Source organism: Mus caroli, chromosome 16 (assembly GCF_900094665.2).
Source record: "Mus caroli chromosome 16, CAROLI_EIJ_v1.1, whole genome shotgun sequence".
In the NCBI taxonomy this organism is placed as follows: Eukaryota; Metazoa; Chordata; class Mammalia; order Rodentia; family Muridae; genus Mus; species Mus caroli.
In genome coordinates this window covers 40,353,877-40,376,236 of record NC_034585.1, presented here as the reverse complement: position 1 = coordinate 40,376,236, position 22,360 = coordinate 40,353,877, and the positions used below count along the sequence as shown (strand labels likewise).

Sequence of the window (22,360 nt, the reverse complement as noted above, 5' to 3'; positions counted from 1 at the left end):
AGAGAGAGAGAGAGAGAGAGAGAGAGAGAGAGAGAGAGAGAGAGAGGAGAAATTGGAGCTTCCTTTTAGCAGACATAGGAAGCAGCGTTTTTTCTTTTTCTTTCTTTCTTTTCTTTTTCTTTTTTTTTTTTTTCAAAACTGTCGGTCAAGCGTTAAGTAACTCCCGTCTAAATCCACCTGCTAGAAATGAACTTGGGTACCCCCCAGGGGTGTACAAAGACAGGGAAGACAGTAACACACTCCACACTCTCTCCCACCCCCCGTGTACTGCTTCCATTCTCCCTGCTCCCATACACAAATGCCCACAGCTTCTCACGCCGCCCCTCTTACCCCCCAACAACAAACACAGCAAAATACATGCTCCCTCAGTCTCCTTAAAAAAAAAAAAAGCCTTTCCACCTCGGTTGCGACACAGTGATAAGGGGTAGAACATCTCATACCTGGTGTGAATGCTAATCAGTCAGGAGTTCTCCTTTTCCCAAGACAGGGAACTGTTTCCTTCCAAATTTATTAGAACCTCCTCCACTGCCTCTTTGAAAAACCTTCTTTGTCACCCTCTCCCAAGTCCCGATACTTCTTTAAAAAAAAAATGGCTTCGGAGCTCCTTCTATTCTTGATATTGATTCTCTCTCTCTCCCCCCACCCCTCCTCCTCTCTCCTGTCTGTGTCTCTTCTGAGTGGTCTATTGATAAGTCCCTGGAGGCACTGGGTCAGCCTGCCCGTAGGAAACCAGACACAATGCACAAATCTCCGAGTGCCATTCTGCCATCAGCAAGCAGACCACGTTTAGGAGAGAGAGAGAGGGAAAAAAAACAGTAGAGCAAGAGACAGAGAGAGAGAGAGAGAGAGAGAGAGAGAGAGAGAGAGAGAGAGAGAGAGAGAGAGAGCGCAAACGAGGGAGGGAGAGAGAGACTGAGAGAGAGAGGAAGAGAGAGGGAGGAGAGGGGGGGGGGAGAGACAGAGACACACCGAGAGGAGAGAGAGTGTGTGAGAAAAAGACTGATTGGAACAGGAGGGAGGGAGAGAGAGAAAGGGAGAGGGAGAGAGAGCGCAAGAGGGAGAGCGACACTGCCAGTCAGGTTAATCATCCCTACTTTAATTAGCTGTTCGGCTTAGACATAAAACAATTGAATTTGAATGATCTGTCAGCAGGCTCGGCTGAACCAGAGGGGAAAGCGAATATTACAAAAAGACTGTTGGTGTGTTCTGATAAGCAATACTGCTCGTACTGACAAACCCTCAAAGGGGAACTATTAAAACTTACAACTAAACAAAAAGTGCAGATACAAATGGCACTAGATAGGGGTCTTTTTTAAAAAAATGCAGTTTTCTCCCCTAGTTTTAGAAAATGTAGATATTTGTAAGCAGGTGCCGGCATGTTGGGGGTTTGTGTGTCATGTGTGAAAGTTTATTAACGATGGTCTAGGAGTGTAGCAGACAGATGCTGCAGAGAACAAGACAGGTACAGTCAGATGCCGAATCTAGATCTTGAAGGGAGATGGATGCTGGCAAAAAAGAGGCACCATGGCAAGAGATCAGCACAGACAAAGTCAGTGGGCAGACAGGCAGACAGATTTTAGGCATGGCACAATCTTGTCTAAAAAGGCAAAAGTTCTGATGCAATAATAGGTGCAAAACAATCCATCCATCCTCCTCTCTCGGGTGCACTCCAAGGTACAGTTAAAATGGATTAATCTTTGTGACAAACAGAGCTGGCAAGGCAGACTACGGCAGACACTGAAGGCGATTTGCAGACCCAGAGAATACAAAGCTGGAAAAGACCTAGAGATGAGCCTCTCCCACCCCTAATTCAGCTAGGGAGGAAACCGAGGCCCAGGAACTCGGAGCGATAAATCACAAAAAGGCAATGACTGTGCTAACACTAGAACCCAGAGCTCTAGAAGCCTGGAAAGCCGTTTTGCATATCACCGAGTGCTAGGATTCCTTAAATATTCTGGCCCAACAAATACGAAAATCACTCTTGCCTCCAAAGTAGTAAGATTCCTCCATATAAAGAATTAGTGCAAAATCTCCCTCCTCCAAGCATCTCTATCCAGGAGGAGATAATCCTTTGGTTCAGTTTGAATGATAAGCATAAGGGATTGAAGTTCTCCGTTCATTTTCAGAGTAGAGCAGAGAAACGTTACATTATGGGGATCCCGTCTGAGCAAGGTATAGTTTGTGCTCCATTTTCAAGCTAACACCATCAGTGGATTGATCTGCAAAGACCTCACCCAGAGTTTACAACCTCCTTGGTGAAAATCATCTGCTGTGTGCCACCAGGTAAAAAGATGTGGCTTTTTCATACAACACATTTCTAAAATATGGGCACAGTGTGGGTGAAAGAGGTTGAGTCTTTCAGTTTATTATAGTTTTAAATTACTAATGAGATTTTCTACCTGGAAGATTAGCTATGGGCAACTTTTCTGATATATTTCAAAAGAAAACAAGCCACCCAAAGTAAAAGGGGCAATTGTATTATTTGCTCATGAATGTGATTCTATCTTTTGGGGACACAGGATCACACTCTGCAGAGAGCTCTTTCTTGACAACAGAAAATTGAGGGTGCATGTTTTCAAAGGAGGTGGTGCTTATAAAAAGAACAGTGCCATCAGATGTTACTGGAGAGATTAAGCCTCTTGTCCTAAAACAAGAATCATGATGTGTATAAAAGCAAAACTGTCAGTCATGCTTCAGTAACGACGGCTCTACTTAGGGTGAGAGAAGAAAACCGAAAGAAATGTCAGGCACCTGGAACTCACTCAAGAGCAAGGCATTCGAAAGATGTCCTAGCCAAAGTGACTTAGTTCATTTGCCCACTGGCCTCTCTACTAATAGCTGCTGTGACCAGTCAGAAATACAAGGTCCATAGCCAGTTTATGGGTGATGGATAGAAAGAACTGATTTTGACATTGGCTGATCCTCTGGCAGATCTCAAAGTATATGTCAGGAAAAGCCCAAAGCAGGGAAGGGAGGTGTTTACAAATGATTGCCAGCAAAACGCTTATGAGGGCCACAAACTGCACAGCAACACAGCATTATAACATTTCACGAGAAATGTTATGTTATAAACTGAGGCTTTCCTCTGATCCTCAGTTTTCCCATCTGTAAAATGTGATGTTCCTGGACCAGTTCTATTTGGCAGAGATTAATAGAAGCAATGAACACAGATCTGTAACTACCTGGCAGTTATTGAGAAAAGCTCAATAAGCAATATTAGGAACTGTGGGTGTGCTGGGTGTTTTCTATTCAAAGGCTGACAGTTCAGGACATAAGACCAGACAAGAAAACTAAGTTCAAAGATGGAGGCTTTTATTAGAAGGGGCTGGCAATAGAGATCAATGAAGTTTAGAACCCCACATTTCTAAAATCTCAACTTGCAAAATGTTAGGTCATCTGAAGGCCAGGAAATCTCAGTATTCCCAATTCAAGAACTATCTCCTGGCTCACAACAAAGCCGATAGCTGGTATATTCTAGTACAGTTGCTTTGGATCCAGCACTCTATTATGAATTACTGCACAGCAATGCTATGAGTCAGGTACTCCAGTGCCTCCACTTTTTAGCAGAGGTGACTCAAGTACAGTGAGGCCATGGAATTTGCTAAGTTACAGAGCAGTAAACAGGGCTGGGATTAAACACAGGCAATATGATCCTAAGCCTGTGTTCTCAGCAACAGTGCTAGCCTGGCACCCAGTAGGTCCCCCGAACTAGTCGGTTAAATGAACAGCAGTGACTCAAATGTATCTAAAAATGTCATTAGGAGTAATGTAAGTCTCATCACCATCACTGTAGAGGACCTGGAGCTTGGACTATGTTGGTGCCTCTCAGGCGCAGCCCTTGACTAGAAGCCAGGGGCACATGCCCTGGCACAGCACTGAGACTGGATGGGGTGAAGACTGCTGACTACGGCTACCCAGGGCATTTAAGCAACTGATGGTATTTTTAGCACTTTGAGGGTAGTGTTAGCACACAGGTTATTAATTGGCTTAATTCCAGCTTGGATAATTACATCGTGTCTCTTTAATTTTTCCCCTGACAATGCTATCCGTCACTCCCTGTCACAGACGTGCTCTTTTAAAAAGCATATGAACACACACAAACATGTAGTTATATTTAAGGTTTGCATAATCACTTAGGCTGTTGCTTCCCCTTCCACACTAAATGTGCAGTGTATAGTAGACATGTAATAAATAAATGAACAAGGAAAAAATGAAAGTCATTATGAAACAAAGATAACTAGTTAAAGCCAGAATTTTTTATTTGGCAATCAAATAAACAGATTATTAAACCATTTCCTTGGCGACAGGATTCATGTGTGTGTGTGTGTGTGTGTGTGTGTGTGTGTATGTATATTTATATGAATACATATGTTCATATATATGAATATTAAAAATATATTTGAAGAGTTGATGACCTGCTTATGATAAAATAATTTCCTTATCAGTCATATTTTAAGCATAAATATGTCAGTGAAATTTCTGATATTTTCAGAGTAGATAAAAGGAGCAAGTACTGAACATATAGTATGCTAATATAGTTCTCATTTAGAATAGTTAGTAATCCAGTCATTTGATCCTGACTTATTTGGCAGTTGCTTTATAAAATCTCCAAACATTACAGGAGAAACCTAGTTTAATAAGTGCAGAAGCTTGACAATCAAAAGTAGACATACCCCTCTCCTTGTACCAAAGAACTTTTGGTTTATGAAAGAGTGGACATGTCCACAGGACACCGTAAGAATCTCCCAGAGGACTGTGTGTTAGTCACGTGCATAAGCAAGTAGCTTCACACATGGCACATCACACTTCATTGGTGTGTACCTACATGAATAACTCACCAGTGTAAGGCATACGTATGGAAAACAACACAGGGGCTAATTTATTTACGATGCATGAGAGTTTCTAGACCTTTGCTTCTCCAGCTTTTAGTTCAAAATTCCATGCATACTCTGCACATAATAATAACTGCCATAACTCAGCCTGTGCCGGAGTCTGACTTACTTTCAGCACCTTTTCTAGTTCAGCTCTTAGTCTTCCTTCTCATAAATATCCTTTAAATAATTCTTTGTGGCCCTCTCTGCATCACCACTTGAAAGTCAGTGCTTATGGGGTGACTCTAACGCTATAGGAAGACTGGTTGCAAACAAGTCCTACTTCCTTTTGAGAACCAAAGGTTAATTCCATGATGTCATCTGAAGCCAGGCCTAAATACTGTAAACAAACAAACAGCCTGTCCTCCTGTCTTTGGCACTGGTCATCTATCAGTGACACCTTCTTATTACTTACTCATGCTTTGAGACTGACCTCTCTGGGTACAAGTCTTACCATTTTGTTTGGCATATTTAATATATTGCCACACATGACTACCACTCACACTGGTAGACAATATCCAAGCTGTAAGTACCAACTATTTCCACAGTTCTTAGTACAATGTTTTCATCTTGGCCTTTTGTTGTCAGTATATAAAATGAGTACACATATTACCCTAACACCAGTAATTTGATGCTGTAAATAATATTATTCAGTAGGATATTTAAGAATTAGCCAAGTGAAAGTACTCATATTGTTTATTTATTTTATAGCCTCACCAGTATTTTTTACAGAAGTCCTTAGAGAACATATTCCAAATTCAAAACTTAAGTTAATCTTGAATTAGAAGAGAAAGTGGACAACATTCATCCAGAATATTATAGATGGTAAGCAAGTCTTTGGTTTTAAAATGCATTTGAGTGGTAAGAACAAGGTTTTCAGGAGAAGCTTTTTCTGTAGCAGAGGAAAGCTAAGTTGTAGAGGTGACTTTTCTGATAAGCTTACAGTCAAACAACTGATGACAAGCACCCATTCTGGGAATCACTCCCTGGCCCTCTCCATGTTTGCTCTGTTCATACTTTCATTGTCTTCACTTGCATAGTCCTGTTCTCTGTCCTTTTGGAGAAATTCTTAAATTCTGTGCTGAGAGAGAGAGAGAGAGAGAGAGAGAGAGAGAGAGAGCAAGCTAGCTCTGAACTTAGTCTTATGAACATACTGCAAAGGAACTGTGCTAGACAGAGTGATGAACAGCCCCGCAATACCCGGAACTTGTAGGTTACTTCATACAGCCAACGTGGTCTTGTGGATGTGATTAAACCAACACTGTAAAGATGGGAAGATTATCTTGGATTTCCTAGGTAGGCTAAAAATACAATCACAAGTTCTCCTAAGAAAGAGGTAGGAGGACCAGTCAGTTGATTGGCAAAAGGAGTTGGGGTTGGAGCTATCCAAGAGAGCGGTCATAAGCCAAGGAGTGCAGAGGTATTCAGAAGATAGAAAAGGCAACAAGGTGGACTGTCTTCTAGAATCTCCAAAATGAATGAGCTCCAAGAGGACCCTGACTTAGTGCAGTGAGACAAATTCAGACTTTTGCTTTCAGAACTGTAGATGCATATGCATGGCATTAAAGTATCAGGCTTGTGGTACTTTCTTATAAAGCCCAGGAAATTAATATAGGCACCATCAGCTACTTTGGTCTGGATGTTATCTCTTGATATAACTGAAAAAAATTTAGCTCTTTTTGTTTGTTTGTTTTGTTTTAATTCATTTTGGCAGATATCTTACTTTGTTGGTTCAAATGAGGCTTATGTTACAAGTGCCTTTGAGCCTTTTCTTTTCACTGTAAGAATTCCTTTCTAGGTCCACATAAAGCCACACACTTAAAACATGTACTGAAGATCCCAGTAAGGCACTGGCTGAGGGCTAGCACTCACATTTCTAGTTAATTCCCAGCCGTCATTCTAGGTAGGAGGAAGCTGAAGGATCTGGGTCTGATTCTTTTTTGTTTACTTTTCTGTATGTGTGTGTGCCTCTGTGTATGCTATATTTGTGCAGGTGCTCACAAGAGGCCACAGGAGGCATCACATACCACATGGAGGGTGGGACACTCTGACCTGGCCTTGTTGGCTCTGGGATACAAACTTGAGTCCTACAGAAGAGCAACTTCTGAGCCATCTCTCCAGCACTTTAGTGTCAATTTTTTGAGGGCCAGAAGACCTGAACTTTTTGTTTTGTTTTGTTTTGTTTTGTTTTTTCGAGACAGGGTTTCTCTGTGTAGCCCTGGCTGTCCTAGAACTCACTTTGTAGACAAGGCTGGCCTCGAACTCAGAAATTCACCTGCCTCTGCCTCCTGAGTGCTGGGATTAAAGGCGTGCGCCACCACGTCCGGCTTCCTGAACTCTTTTGTAATGATGAAGTATTTTTTTCTTCTTCTCTCCATATTTGTCCCGTTCTTCCCCAATGGAGTTTAGAAACAGAGAAATAAAGAGCTCAAGGCAGCACACCTACAGCTAACTTCTTTCAGAAAACCCCTTGCCTTAGTGAATCCCTGCCATCCAGTTACTGCATGCAGTCTGTTGGTCACCCTTATGAGAATGCTCCCTAGACAGTAACATCAGTGTTGGTTAGAAACTGCTGGAAGTGTAAATCCTTGGGCCTTACTCTAGGCTTGCTCAATTAGATGCTCATTGGTAGATGCCAGAGTATCTATATTTGGTAAGCCTATTAGGTGACTTTAAAGTCCAGATGAGAACCAATGTCAACTGAAGTTCAACAAGGCTAAGAAAAACCATGTTGGATTGTGAGGTTATCTGCTAGCCTCAACTGTGGCTTCAAAACTTGCTACGTGGCCTTAGACCATGATTTTAATCTCATCACCAATAAGGGGAGAACAAGTTCCATTTATGCAAAAGAAATTGAAAAGATATGAAAAATTGATAGCTTGGAATTATTTATTGTGGAAGAAATGCAATTTGGACTGCAAGTGTTCTAGTACCAAGCTTCGGAGGACATCTGGATATTTCACATTGACAGAGGTTCTGGGGCAGTAATGATAAAAGGCTTAGGAAGTTTCAAGTTGACTGGATGTTTGTACACAACTGAAGGATGTGATCTAAGTAAGAGGCCCTGGTATTGCCGGACTCTAGGACTAAGTGCCAAGTTTTTTTGATCTGAAACTCTCCCTGTTCAATGGACTGCAGGCTTTAGTGACAGCTTTGCACTCTGTATTGACAACAAACGACCATGGCCTATGCATTCACAGTCCATGACTTTTCTTCAGTTTCCAGGTGCACACTGTTTCACAAAGCAGTCCATTATCACTAGTCCTTCAAGACAACATTTTGAAACATACGCTCCAGGAAACCAAGCTGATTGATTATGTTCATCTAATTTTTAATGGAAAAGGCATAAATCCTAATAGGTGGGAAGGATTGTTCAAGTTAGGATTGAGATCCGTTTTAGATACAGAAGTCTACATTCTTCATAGGAAAGGACTAATACAACCATTAGATATAACCGTGCTTTTCACAGGAAACCACCAGGATTCTGACAGTATTTGATTAATGTAAACTCCTTATTTACAAAGGTTTCTTTTTAAGCTGGAAAAAACACATCATACAAGGCAGCTAAATATCTTTTCCCCCCTTCTTGCATGGGACTATCTATAGCAAGTGCCCCTGTGGCCTGAGGGAGCTTCCTTCCTCTGAAGAGCAAAGCCTCTGCATCACGTTTTGGTAGTTCTTCTGTGCCATGCAGGTTGGCTGTGGCATGGTAAAGGTTCACCCTGGGTCCCTGTTTCTGCTAAGCCTGTCACAGTGTGTGAGTGGGGAGAGGCAGATGTCTGCTTTACGAACTTTGTGTCCTCCAGCTCATCATCTGTCCTTTTAAACCTCACAGACTTCCTACTTGCAACATGCGGATACCATGTGCCTTGGCAAACTTACTAGTTGTTCTAAGAATTAAAATGGATGATCTATCCAGGATGCTTTGGGAACTACGGGTCCTGGTTGGTATTGCTATTTTGATTACTTACTCTTTAGCAGGAGAGTGAAGGTACATATAGCACACTGGGAATGCTAGCTTATATATATGTTTTCACATGATGTTGTTCATTCATCCATGGTCCCTCCCAACAATTCTAATCAGTCAGGTTAAAACTAAAATGGTAATTATGTATGTATTTTTTTTAAGTCTCCAATGTTACCTCTCCTTGATCATGATTAGTTGCATGCTAAACAGACAGTGCTATAGAATTTATTATGGTTACATTTTGGACAACTTGAAAAGACTCCCTAAGTAGAAATAAATTCAGAATTACAAACTTGAAGAAAGCATGGCACCCAAAGTTGGTACTGGGGGTTTAAAAATATCTACAGAGGCCATTCCTCCACTGCTTAATACCAACGTTCTATTTAGAAATGTTCATTAGCTCAACAAGTGTTTTGGTAGGAAAGTTTGTAGCAAAAACAATCATTCTTTAAAAGTCTGTTTAAAAGAATAGGAACATGCATTTTACCCCAAAGCAAACAGCTACTGTTTTAACTAGTCAATTTGCTTAAAGAAATCTGTATTCCTTATCCAAATGAAAATCTCCTACAGGCAACTATATGAGAATGTGGTACCCACTCTGAGTTCTGTAAATAGAAGGGAAAGTATGGTATATTTTATTATAAATCATTAATGCAGTTCTGCAGAGAATAGATGTGAATATCATGAGCTGTTGTTTAAATGTCTGTGTACTCAGTCCTACCTTTTCTGCTGCTGTGCACTCTTAACTAGGAGAACAAGTCCTAACTTACACTCTCAGAGCTTCCTTCAGCTTCCACCAGTGGTTTATACAGAGCATTGGCTTCCAAACTATCTGCTGTTTAATTGGATTCACTTCTTATTGGCTTTTCTTGGGGGCAATTAATGCACACAATGTGTCTATAGATAAATGCATCATTATCACTGAAGTGAGAGTTGCAATTCTTAATTTTTTTTTAAAAAAATTATGCACTGGGCCACTTATTTTTCCCATGTGACACTTAACCTGACTAATTATAGAAGTGAATAGAAAACATGATTCTCTTTAAAATGCTCACTTTATGTGCAAGATTTTTATGAATTCAACTAATGTGTCAAGTACAGTCATTCTGCACAATGACGTTGACCGAGAGGTTCTATGTGCTACAATTTTGACTGGAAATATTTTAAGTTAAAGCAAGCTATTCATAAAATTACATAAACATAAATATGCATACTTGACAGACATACATTTGCACATCCTTAAAATTAATGCAAAGAAAGATACATTCCTTTGTTCTACTGGAATAAAAATGGTGAAGACTAATGAATGAATAAATAAAGCACCAGGTAGCCAAATCAATGTCTGCTCAATTCTGGTCAAGGAGGTGAAGTGAGGTTTCCTTTTGAGTCAGAGAATGTAGTGGATAAAAGGACGAGAATAGCTGGGGGGATTTCCTGAGGCCATTGCAGACCAGCTCAGACGCTGTTAAGAGGCTCATTTTCATGAGACTTTTGGTTGCATTTGTCACACTTGCTTTAGGTCCCCTGGAGCATTAGGTGCCACATCACAGCACAGCAAGAACAAGGCTAAACACACGAAGGGACATGCTAAGGCTTTCTCTTTTCAGACACACATGGCCTGGAGTTGGTAGATACTTTCAGAACTGGATTTTTTTAATTTTTATTTTTATTTTTTTGCTTCTCCTTCTGAACTCTTTCCTTCAAATAGGACTAAGCAGAAGATCATTTATTTCAATTAAAAAAAATCTAATTTCCCTTTTGTAAACAAACTATCACCGTTAAAATTTCATTGGTATAATGATTCCCATAGGTGAAAGACATTTTGCAAAAGAAGAAAAAAAAAACTAATGAATCCTGATCGGACAGTAAGTTTGTTCTAGATTAAGGATTTAGCTACAGTTTGGTGCATATTTGTTCTCCATTAGGCTTGGTACATATTTCAACTTTTCACTATTATATTAAATTATTAATAATTTGAAATTAGTAGCTGGTGCTGCCACCACTTTTCTGAAATAGTGCCAGTCATTTCTTCTAAGTTTGTTCAGAACAAAAAAATCTGAAATATAATTTGCCAAGAAAATGAATGTGAAGTTGAGGAAGAAGATAGCAGTCAGCGCAAGAAGGAGGTCAATCTCAGCCTTCCTCAGCTGAGCCCTCAGCTCAGACGGGAGAGGCAGGGGGACCCCTGCTTCCAGGGAAGCCACAGAGGTTCTTACAAGTTCAGAGACTCTATAACCTGCACACTTAGGCGGCAGCAGAAGTGTGCTCCACACCAGGCCTGTCTTATTTCCATCCTGTATCACCAGATACAGGGTCCCTGTGTGGATTGCTCACAGGTTTCTTGCCATGAAAGGAATAATGATTAAAATAATTACTATATAAAATACATGTATGTATTATCTATTAATAATATATGTACAGTTACTATATATGGGTATATTTGGACTATCTACCTATCTATATCTTCCATGAGTATATCTATATATCTATGGGTATATTTGGACTGACTATCTCTCTCTCTCTCTCTCTCTCTCTCTCTCTCTCTCTCTCTCTATCTATCTATCTCTACTGTGACACATGACTATTTCATGATAGATGTTAGTTATTGGCATTTACAACGTGTCAGGTATTATTCTCAATAATTTACATCTATTTGGCTACATCTCATAGCATCTTTTCAATGTATAACTTATTGGTATCATAGGTTTACAGCTGAAATAAATGAGGCACTCAACTAGTTAAGGAATAAAGTCCAATCTCACGCCTTTTTCATGGCCTCTTTCCTAGTCTCTACCCTCCACAATGTACCTATCTTATTCTTTTAGGAGATGATCACTGTGTCTTGGTTAGGAGCAAAATTCAAATGTTACCCAGTGAACAGTTTACTTTCAGGAACCAAAAATTTAGAGAAAAATCCCCACATCTAAAGCAAAGAAAACACCCAACAATATATTATAACGGAGAGGAGATATTTTGGGCAAGGTGGGTTTTCTCTATTAATCAAGTCATAACATGTATACAAGTTCAACTCACTGAGATACATATTGAATGAACGTCCATTGTGAGCAGAGGGCCATACTAGGAGCCAGCAGCTCCAAGGATCAGTGAGAAACCAATAGCCTTACACTTAGACTATAACCAGCACATGATTAAAACAAACGAGGAAGGAATCATAAGACTGGCTAATACAATTCTCTAGGGTTCAATGGCTTGAGAAATATCAAAGAAGACTAAGTGTATGAGATGGACTTTAGAATATGGGGGAAATTTCAACAATTAGAAATTGGAGGGATGTGGTTTAGGCAAAGGATTTGGAGTAAGTTAGAGCATGAGGAAAGAGAAGTAGACAATGTGTTTGGGATCGACCTGACTAGCTTCTATCCCACTCAGAGGTTCAGAGCAGGAGTTAGAGGTGCCATGGACAGGACATCCACTTGGAAATATTCAGTTTTCTGTAGGAAGTTTCCAGACTCTATGGGTTGGTATCAGATTCAGATATTTCAGGAGAAAGTTTGAAAAGCTGCTATTATTCCAAGAAAATAGAGAGGGACAACGAAGACTTACATCTCTAGTTGATGAAGGGGACATGGATGAAATAGCAAGAAGGACCACGAGATGAACTGGTGAACCATGAAAACAGAGGCTCTGAAGCACAAAAGTAAAGGAATGCTTCAACAAATAGAGGTTGGTGGTCAAGGGCCAAGTCAGAAACAATGAAGCTGGTGCTGCCAAGTATACTGAAGAGCTAGAGTCTTCCTGTTAAACTCATATATGAAAAGACTGTCTCTTTTTCTTTTCCTTAGTCTTTCTCTAGGATCATGCAGAAACAAAATTATAAGCTAACTGCATTAAAAATATTGCATCAAACTAGCTTGGAAGCGTGATATTAGTGCTTCAAGAGCAGTCAGTAAAATTCAAACATCATTATTTTATTTTTATTTAAAAGACAACTGAGATTCTTCATATAAATGCTAAAATTATTCCCTGGTAGGAGTGTGAATTTATTTGAATTTTATTTAGCATTTTTGCTCCTTTCCTATCTGCCAGACATTGTGCTAAGTGTTAGGATCAGTAGACTTTCCATAAACGCTTAGCTGCCTTCTACCTGGAAGCACTGCTTCTTCCTGGCATAGTTTTACTGTGATAAGTTTAGGTTCTGGCCTTTAAGAGTTTGTGTTAAGTTCATTTTAATGTGTTATTTTCTGTTCCATATCTTTTTTTTTTTTTTTTTTTTTTTTAGATATTTTTTTTTTTTACATTTCAGTAATTTCTTTGTGTCGTCCAAAAGTACTTTGGTAGAACAAGCAGATTCAAGGCCATCACAGGAAATGGGGTTCTTGTTTTGACTTGTTGGCACTCTAGCATAGAGGCAAACAAGGATAACTTTTCTCTTAATTAAAACAACTATAGGAATCTTATTTTTTATTGTATCCATGTATAAAAAATAGAGGCAAGGGAATCAAAACAGCTTTAGCTAGAGAACTGGAAAACAGCTTCAACTGTAGGTCAAAATCAGTGATGGGCGCCACGTAGGAGACCTCCAAGAGCTACACTTGGGCCTACTTATGAATTCAAATTTATAAGCACTTTTGTAAAATGCATGCATTTTTAACACTTCCCTTACATATCTCTTTAGCCTTTTACTGTGTATTTTCCTCCTACAAAACAGAAGTCTTGTGCACATTGTTTTGTAACCTGCATTCCTTTGAGGCATATATTTAACATCCTAAACAGTATTCTATTTTGTGAATTTATCAATACACGACATTGTATGGCCCTATTTGTAGCCATTTTTCTTGCCATCTGATTTTCATCATTTTGAGTGATCCTTTTCTGAGTACCATACTCAGAAAAGCCTCTGCATTGGTCTCATTTAGTGGAACAATCTTAGAGCATTAATAATACTACAGCCGGGTAAAGCGTCTTCACCCAACCACCACAAGGGATGAAAGGGAAGTCTCAGTCCTTCAGAACTGAGCCATGGTGGTAGGGGAAGCGAGAGAAGTGGGTGTGACATAAATATGGAGCAATGGAGATGTCAAGCTGGAGAGAACACGGCTTGTCTGAAGGGAGCAGCTGCCACTCTGTTCCGGTGCTGGTGCCACGTGCGGATGCGGCTCTCACACTGCCAGATCTTCAAGTTTTCGAGAGAAGCCAGAAAAATCTGGATAGTTTGGAAATCTCTTGTATTTAAAAGCTGGGTCTAATTATTTTAAAATATTCCACAGATCAAATATAAAATAAAAACAAAAATTATAGACTTAGGTAGATGCAGCTAGAGGCCATGGGTTTACATCTTCTAAAGAAAAGAAAGGGGAATGAGGTATCGGGAGCTCTCTTTCTAGGGAGAGACAGTACGTGGGGATCTATTTCTTGAGTGAAGCAAACAGCGCTGTTTCAGGTGTTCTCCTAATAGGAATGAGATACGGAGAACTGGGATCCATCCCACTGTAAGCCGTGGGAGGCATGTAAACCCCACTCCCCATTTCACACACACAAAGAACTGACCAGAAGAGGTTTCTAACTCGCTTTGAACTTCAAACAAACATGCTTTAATAATATGACTGTAACCCTGGCACTATGTTGCTACCTAATGATAATTTCCGTTCATTATCCATGGGAACAAACATTTCCCATTGGTATCCACCTGCACCACTTCCTTTTATAAAGAGGAGGTGGTATTTGGCTATGTTCTGGTTCTGATTCATGAGAAATCAGACCAAGCCCAACATTTCTGTTCTTAACAGATTTTGGTTTTTCAATCTGTAGAACACAATGTTTCCCTGGGCTCGGTTCTAGCATGCCAAGTTTTGGCTGGCCACAGACTTTGACATCTGAGTGAAAAATCTTTCAACAATGGCATTTAAACGGAAGAATCAACAGACCTTTAATTATAACACTGCTTGTAATTCCCCCCTCTCTTATCATGATGTTCAAATTGCCTCAAATCACTAACTGCATGGACAGCATGTTATTTCATTTGCCATTGGAAATATCATAATTTGGAAACTTGGTGGCTTGAGACTGTGTATTAATTTTTGAAATATCAGTATTATTTTATTCACCATAAATTAAAGAGGCATATGGAACGAAGGTCAAAATTACTGATTCATTAGAAATAAGAAACAAAAAATACTCAGCACATAATTTCTCAACTTATCTGAAATGCTCCAGATCTAGTTAGGTAGCAGGGTTTCTACTTGGATGCTAGGCATTAAACGCATAGGAATGGGATTCCCTTGGAGTGTGGTTTCACTAGGTGTTTTTATACTTTGCCCTAAAATGTTAGCTGATCATTTCTTTTAATGATAGTCTCAGAGCATGCTATTTCCCTTACATAATAACAGAAGATTCTTCTGCTAAAGTCCACGAGAAAGCCTTTGAAAATTCCCTTTTTAGAAATCTATGTTGAAAGGTACTTAATTTATAGTCAATCCGGCTATCTGTGTATACTTAGTTGGAAAATTGGGGTTAAAAAGTAATTACAGAAAATGTTTATTTCCATGTTCTATAGCAGTTAGATAAGTTTTTGTTTATTTTTATATTATAGAGCTTGGTTATATGTGGAAAGTAGGCATAATTACAGCTCCTTTTTCATCTTGAAGAGAAACTTGGCTTTGGATTTTCAGGAAATACATTTATTTAGACCAAACATTATGGTAGACTACTATGTACACTTTCTAATTTTCATAATATGCCTTCAGGATGGGCAGAATTCATCTGTCACTGATAAGGAAGACTTGAATAAAATAGAATCTGACCAACTGTTTTTGCCCATGCAGTTTAAGTGGTAGAGTTTGCACATGAATCGTCCATGCCTTCTGAGTCTCTGTTGTCTTCTTTCTTAATACAACAAGTTATTGGTAGACAGTGTTATCTTTATTTAGCACTGCTTTGTAACTGTGAAATTTGTATTTGTCTAGTATATGGAATACATATTCAAGGATACTTATAAGAACAACAGCCTTTGATTTTCTGAAGATTCATGGTTTCATATTTTGTCTTTTAATATATTTTATTTTATTTTTATTTCTGATCCATTTGTCTTCCTGTTTTGAGTGCTGGGATTACAGGTGTGTACTACCATACTGGATTTATGCAGTATTGGCTATCAGACCCAGGACTTTGTCCATATTACCGAGCAATCTACCTATGGAGCTACATCCTCGTCCTCACATCTTGCCTTTTATTGTTGATAAAATTGTGTACTAAGTCTTGGTTCAGGAAATGCTTGGTCTCTGTCTTTACCTATTTTGTTTATAAAATGTAGACTGGGAGACTAGCACTGGTCAGCACATAACAAACAGCCTGTGAAGAATTAGATCCTTTTAGATAATCAGTAGGAAGACTCTCAATCCAAATTGTTGGAGGAGGCAGAGATAGTAATTAATGATAATAACACATATATTAAATTCATAATGAACTATCTCTGATCTTATTCACATATCATGTTTAATCTTCATCATGCTCCCAGTTTACATATTAGGAAATAGGCTTAGAGTAGATAAATGACTGGCTCAAGGTCATGTCTAGTAATTGCATTTGACTCCACAGCTTGTGTCTTCTCTGCTTTGCTAAGTAATAGGTAAATGTATATGAACAAAGTCCACAGAGACAGAAGCAAGGAGCAGTGTTATGGTATATGTGGAAGATGTGGTTGAGTCTAAGGAACTCAACGGGAACAGATCTGGAGTAAGTAGGTCCAGAATGGATGAAACAATCCCACATGCATCCTATTGCATCTCAGGGATGTAGATCTGAGAGGGAGAAGGCAAGCTGAAGTATCAGTGATACTTTAGATGTAGGGAGCTTGGATAATTTCATGTTCTTATACGTTTTGTACACTGGGGCAGGAAATACAGCCCTACTAAATATTTTCTGTCTTTACATATACTTAGCTTGAGGAGGGGGAGGTGGGGAATCTTAACTGTCCAACAAAATACTTTTTTTGAATCCCAAATTTCCCTAAGATGGTAAACCTCATCCAAACCTTCTGATAAATTACTTTAGTGATGTTACCAGCTCATCTTACCGAGTGGAATTAAAGCCAAGAAAGCACAGTCTGGGGAAAGGAAACGGGAAGAAGAGTGGTGGGAACGACAAAGGAGGACCACAGACTCTTTGCCTAGGGATGCTCTTCAGGGCTCCACTAACATCCTCAACTTAATCCTGCTCTGCATTTAGGTCTAGAGTTTTGGTTGTAGGTAGGACTGACTTAAGAACTGAAGAGAATTCCCTAGTTTTAGAACCTTCTCAACCAACACTCATTAAGAAAATGGAATGTCAAAATTAATTTGGAAGTTGATAATTTTAGATCTCCAAATTCTAATCTATTAAATTATAAGCCAGTCAGCTTAGTGTGTCATATCCCGAAACCAAAGTCCCTTTTGGAAGAAAGTCTAGAAAGTGGAGACAAACTGGATGTCTTCATCCTGACCTTCCTTCCTGTGTGGCCAGCCTAGCATACTCGAGTTTTCATCGGGCCATTGGAAAGTACACTGTGAGGGTTCTTCTGATGCTGGAACCATGTGAGCTACAGGAAAGTTACATTAGGAGATATGGGAACAGACAGGGCTGTGTTACAGACATTGGCCTCTACTCTAGACTAGCACTGAGTCTGGGAAGAGTTACTTCTGAAATGCTTATATATACATTGTGACAGGGACAGTCAGAAGTGACACAAGGACATGACTTGACTTGATCTGCGAAAGCACTAAAATCAATTGCAGAGCAGAAATCTTTGAACTACAGGAATGGAGACAGTAGACCTGGGTGTGGCTGGAAATGAGCATGGGAGCCTGCAGCTCAGCTCGCCTGGCTTTCCTCCTCTCCCAACCCCCAGCTCATACCATCCCTGGAGGGCTCTAAATTACAGTGCTTTTCAAATACATTTCAAATATATATCATCTTCTAACTTAAAGGAGAGAGGGGAGTATTTTGTTATACATGAACTGATTTTGACAGTAAATTTGCATTTTGGATATGTTTTCTCACTTATGAGCTATGGAAATACACATTTTGTCTAAATATTGATAAAGCTTTAGAATGAATGTAAGAGATGGAATGAACCTAGCAGGTTATGTGGCCCAGGCTGTATATCACAATCATGCCAGGAAGTTTAAAACAGATAGATCCTTCAACCTTGGCCCCTTCCTCTGTCTTCCCTAAGTTATTCTGACATAATGTTGGTTTGGGCTACATGTAGCCAATTATACAGACCAGGGACCTTACCAGTTTCTTCATTTGACTTATGAGTAATCTAAGAACCTGAATGATAAGGAGTCCAGTGACTTCTCTATGGTCACACAGGAATACTTTTTATGTGACAGTCAAGACTACAGATGATATGGAACTGGTTTCCTTAGATACATTAGAAAACACTTTATTTGAGAATATAGTTTATGTTTGGATGAATCAGTGATTCACTTCTCTGTAAGCAACTTGTGTGGCATCTCCCTCCTAAGAACAGATGAAAAGAGAGAAAGGAAGGAATAGAGGGCAGAATGAAGAGCAAGCAGCAGAAAGGACATGAAGTAGGCCACCCGCAAACTCTACAGGCTGCAGCGATTAGCTCTGTGCTTGCTCTCAGTCCAGTGAGGCAGAGATGACTCCAAAGGCTCATACCCAAGCCCAGCTTTCCCTCTCTGCCCTGTAGTCTCCTGTCTTCCAAAGCCCAGCAGGCAGCTCATGGATACCCACTCCACACCACTCAGTGTGTATGAAATTAAACTGGTGCTCTCCCCTCCCAGGTCTGCTCCTCCTCTGCTGCCCTGCTTCTGTTTATGGCTCCGCTCAGGCTCAAAATCATAGAGATGTCTTTGGTGTCGGGCTCTCCCTGGCTTCCAAATATAATGCATTAATTCTCTTCTGCCATGTGTCATAAATCAGTGCTGTCTCTGCTCAGTCCCTCTGCCCATGCCCTACTTAGGGCCCACATTGCCTTTTTGCCTGGATTGCTGTGAGTCTCCCACCTTTCCTCTGTCCTCTGTTTTCTCTCCACTCCAATCTATTTTCCTCACTGTTGCCAGATTAATCTTCTGGAGGCACAGCTCTACTGTGTTACTAGCCTACAGAAAACTTTCAATAGCTCCCCTTTGTGCACTGAAGAAAGTTCAGGTTCCTTGGGCTGGTAAGCAAGTCTTTAACATCTGGGGCCAGTCCACCTGGGCCTTCTACTACTTACCTTCTCATGCTTCATGCTCTACGTAAACACAACCACTTCTTTACAGATTCTTCATTCCTTTGATTCCTCCACACTTTGCTTATGGCTTCTGAGATGGGCCTCCCATTAACCTTTGTGTGTTCAAATCCTTGCCTTCCTCACTGCACACTCATTTTCCTGTCTGTGGCAAAGCTTAAGTCTAGCCCTCCTTTGAACTCCAAGAATACTTTACCCATCTTTCTAATACAGATTCCAGCAAGGTAGGGACATATCCACCTCTCCTGCCAGGTGAAAGCTTCTTTAAGGTAGGATTTGTGTCTCGGTGATCAGTTTATTCTCTCCAGCACTGAGCATACTGCTGTGCTTTTCATGAGAACAGGAAAGGTGTGGCTTTACACTCAGCCTAAACATAGGTGCATGCTTGCCTCTTGACCAAAGCAGATTAGAAGAATCAAGGGAGAAATGAGACTCTCAGAGGCTTGCTTGTACAAAGAGTAACCTGATAGCCAAAGATGAGACAAGAAGACTATAAAAAGAAGACACCAGGACTAAAAATATTACTGCAGTTCAGGTGTAAATAGGAAGGAAGCAAGCAATCTTTTAGAATAAGCACTACGTAGTTAAGGCCACATGGAACAGCTGGGAGATCACAACGCTCAAATGTACACTGTCAATTCTGCACCCCCATTAGCACAAACAGAAACAAAAATTTATTGTTGTTCAACATAAGAAATATGAACCATTTAGAATATTTTGAATTGTGGCAAGTTCTAAAAAAACCCATAGACATAACACTGAGGCTGTACCTCAAGCTTGAAATTAGTAACATAAGATATATTTACTAAAGGGGGAGGATAAATTTCTGTTACATGGAATAGTTTAAAATATAAACCAAATTTCCATAATAAAGTCAGGTAGATACATTCTTTTTATATCTGAATATGTGCAGATATTCTTCTGAATATTAGCAAAGTATTAATATTTTCTAATAAAATCTGCCCATGGTATAAAACTTGATAATATACTAAAAGAGTAAGAGAAAATATCTAAAACCTCCCATATATCTAGGATTCACAATCTTTTATTTTTAGAAAATGATTATGATCATAACATATGCACAATTAAATTAGTTGCCTTTGAATTAAATATATACATCATAGCCCATGCTATTCTAAGATCTTCATAAACATTTAATGTCTCAAAATTCTATTTAATGGATATGTCATACTATGTTTAAGCACCCTCCCTTGTAGTTTAACATCTAACTTATCTCATATATATATTACATACGTACACACACACACACACACACACATATATATACATACATATACACACTTAACATGATCTAGTAATTGTAAAAGCACAGTGAAGTGATTCACAAAGGTTCACTATGACATTATCTCCGTTTTTGTGTATCTTTAAAATGCCTATAACAAAAAGGCTATAAACTTAGAACTCTACTAGAAATAATGTACTTTAAGTGTGCTTCATCTCTTATCCTAGAGATACTATCAATGTTAGTAATTTGGATGGCTGTGAGCAGTATCAATCACAAGAGTCACTATTCTTATTTTATAGCTAAATAGTCTGAGCTTAATGATGAGTTAAGTTACCCAAAGGACAGAGGAATTGGCAGAGGCTATTCTCAAATATAGCTCTGAGTCCCAGAACCATCCCTGTACAAATGGCTCCTGTTGCGCTCTGGTGTTTAAAGACTTAGATCATTCTCATTTTCTGCTCTTGTTTCAGAGTTTTCTGAAGCTTAGGCTCCAACAACCTGTTGCATAGACAAAACTGGACTTGAACTCCACTTTCCTGCCTCTCTATGTCCAATGTTGGGGTTACAGGTTTATGTTAGCTGTCCAGCTTCAGGTAATCTAATCTTTATCCTTGAGAGCAACTTTGAACTTTAGCCAAAATCTGTCCTAATTTTGGATGCTTGAGCGGACTTTTGCGAATGGTACACTCTTTCTTTCTTTCTTTCTTTCTTTCTTTCTTTCTTTCTTTCTTTCTTTCACTTTCATCAGTGTTATCTATTTAAGCATTTATTCTACAAAAGAATTTTGAAGAAATAAAAAAGGGTACTCAGAACACAAAATATACCTTAAAAATGCACATAGAGCTCATGGTCTCAAAATTTTAACACGTAGCTTGGTTTTAAACAACTATTTATAGTGGATATATCACAGAACCATTTCTGAAATAAGTCATTATTAAACGAATATGCATTTTTAAAGAAGTCCAAATTTACATACATCACTGTAAATATCTGAAAGCCTCCATTTGGAAGAATGCTGTGAAAGTCTCAAGAAAGGTTGTTTTCTCCAAACTTTTTGTAAATTCAGTTATAGAAGGTCACAATTAAAAATATATAAAGTGAGGTGAAAAACGGGGTCTTTTGTTCTAGGTTGTGCAATATACTTAGACCAAGGCATCAGGCAACACTGAGGATGCTGGATTCCTCTGCCTCAGAGAGACTTTTATGCATCTGTATTATAAAAAATGTGCCAGCTCTAGCAAGCTCACAGTACTGAGCAAAGTGCTAGAGCTACAGCTGGGGATTTGTCTTTCAGGGCTGGCTCTATTTACTGGATTTTTTCTTTTTGCTTCTTCCTCCCTGGGGGGCCACAGTGGAGCGTTTTTTAAAAGAGGGATGAGAAGGAAGGGGTTTTTGTGAGTTCTATTTTGGATTTTGGTGAATAGGAAGGCAGGGAATTTGCCAGCCTGCTACTCAGTTATACTGAAACACGATGCAAACTCAACTCAATTTGGAGCACAGAAGGTGCTGAAAATTTTTTCTGAGGTCTTGAAATATCTAAGCTTGTCTTCCAGGAAGGCCTTATAAAAACATGTCTGTACAAGAGGTATGCTGCTGCATGACTCCTCCCACCCACGACCGCCTTGGTCACTATCCCGACAACTAGCCATGATGATGTTAAAAACTTCATGCTTTGTGTCAGGTGTGGTCATTTACATCTATGTAGCACTGGGTAGGTTGAGGCAGGAGAATAACTGTGAATTTAAGACCAGTTTAAGCTATATTATGAGTAACAGGTCAGCCTGATCTATATAGCCAGTCTGTCTCAAAAAGTAAAGACAGAAAAACAAATACAGTGCTGCCTGAAATGCAAACAAATAAGCCCAAATTTGTGTTATTTTTTATCCCCTAGGGACTATTAAGAGGAACAAGATGTTTTGTTAAACACACATGTGGGTCTATTTTAAAGTCACTTCCAAATAGGTATACTGTTAAGAGCAGAGCATGGGTTATAAATACATAAACAAGTTCAATCTTCCTGTTTGTATTGTCTAGCCTCGTTTCATTGTCCTGAGCTTAGGAATCCAGAGTAACGTATG

The 22,360-nt window shown here is 39.4% G+C and overlaps 1 protein-coding gene across 22 annotated transcripts in view; it reads right to left on the bottom strand.

Annotated features, from left to right (window-relative positions):
- Positions 1 to 22,360, bottom strand: part of Zbtb20 (zinc finger and BTB domain containing 20) — a 751,404-nt gene that overhangs the window by 136,851 nt on the left and 592,193 nt on the right. For 2 of the 22 annotated variants that reach the window (XM_029470532.1, XM_029470533.1), the window contains exon 1: positions 441 to 780. The exons of the other annotated variants lie outside the window; for them this stretch is intronic. The gene's annotated coding sequence lies outside the window, so the exon portion shown is untranslated. Of the gene's footprint in view, positions 1 to 440; positions 781 to 22,360 lie in introns of those variants that run through there. 22 annotated transcript variants of the gene reach the window in all.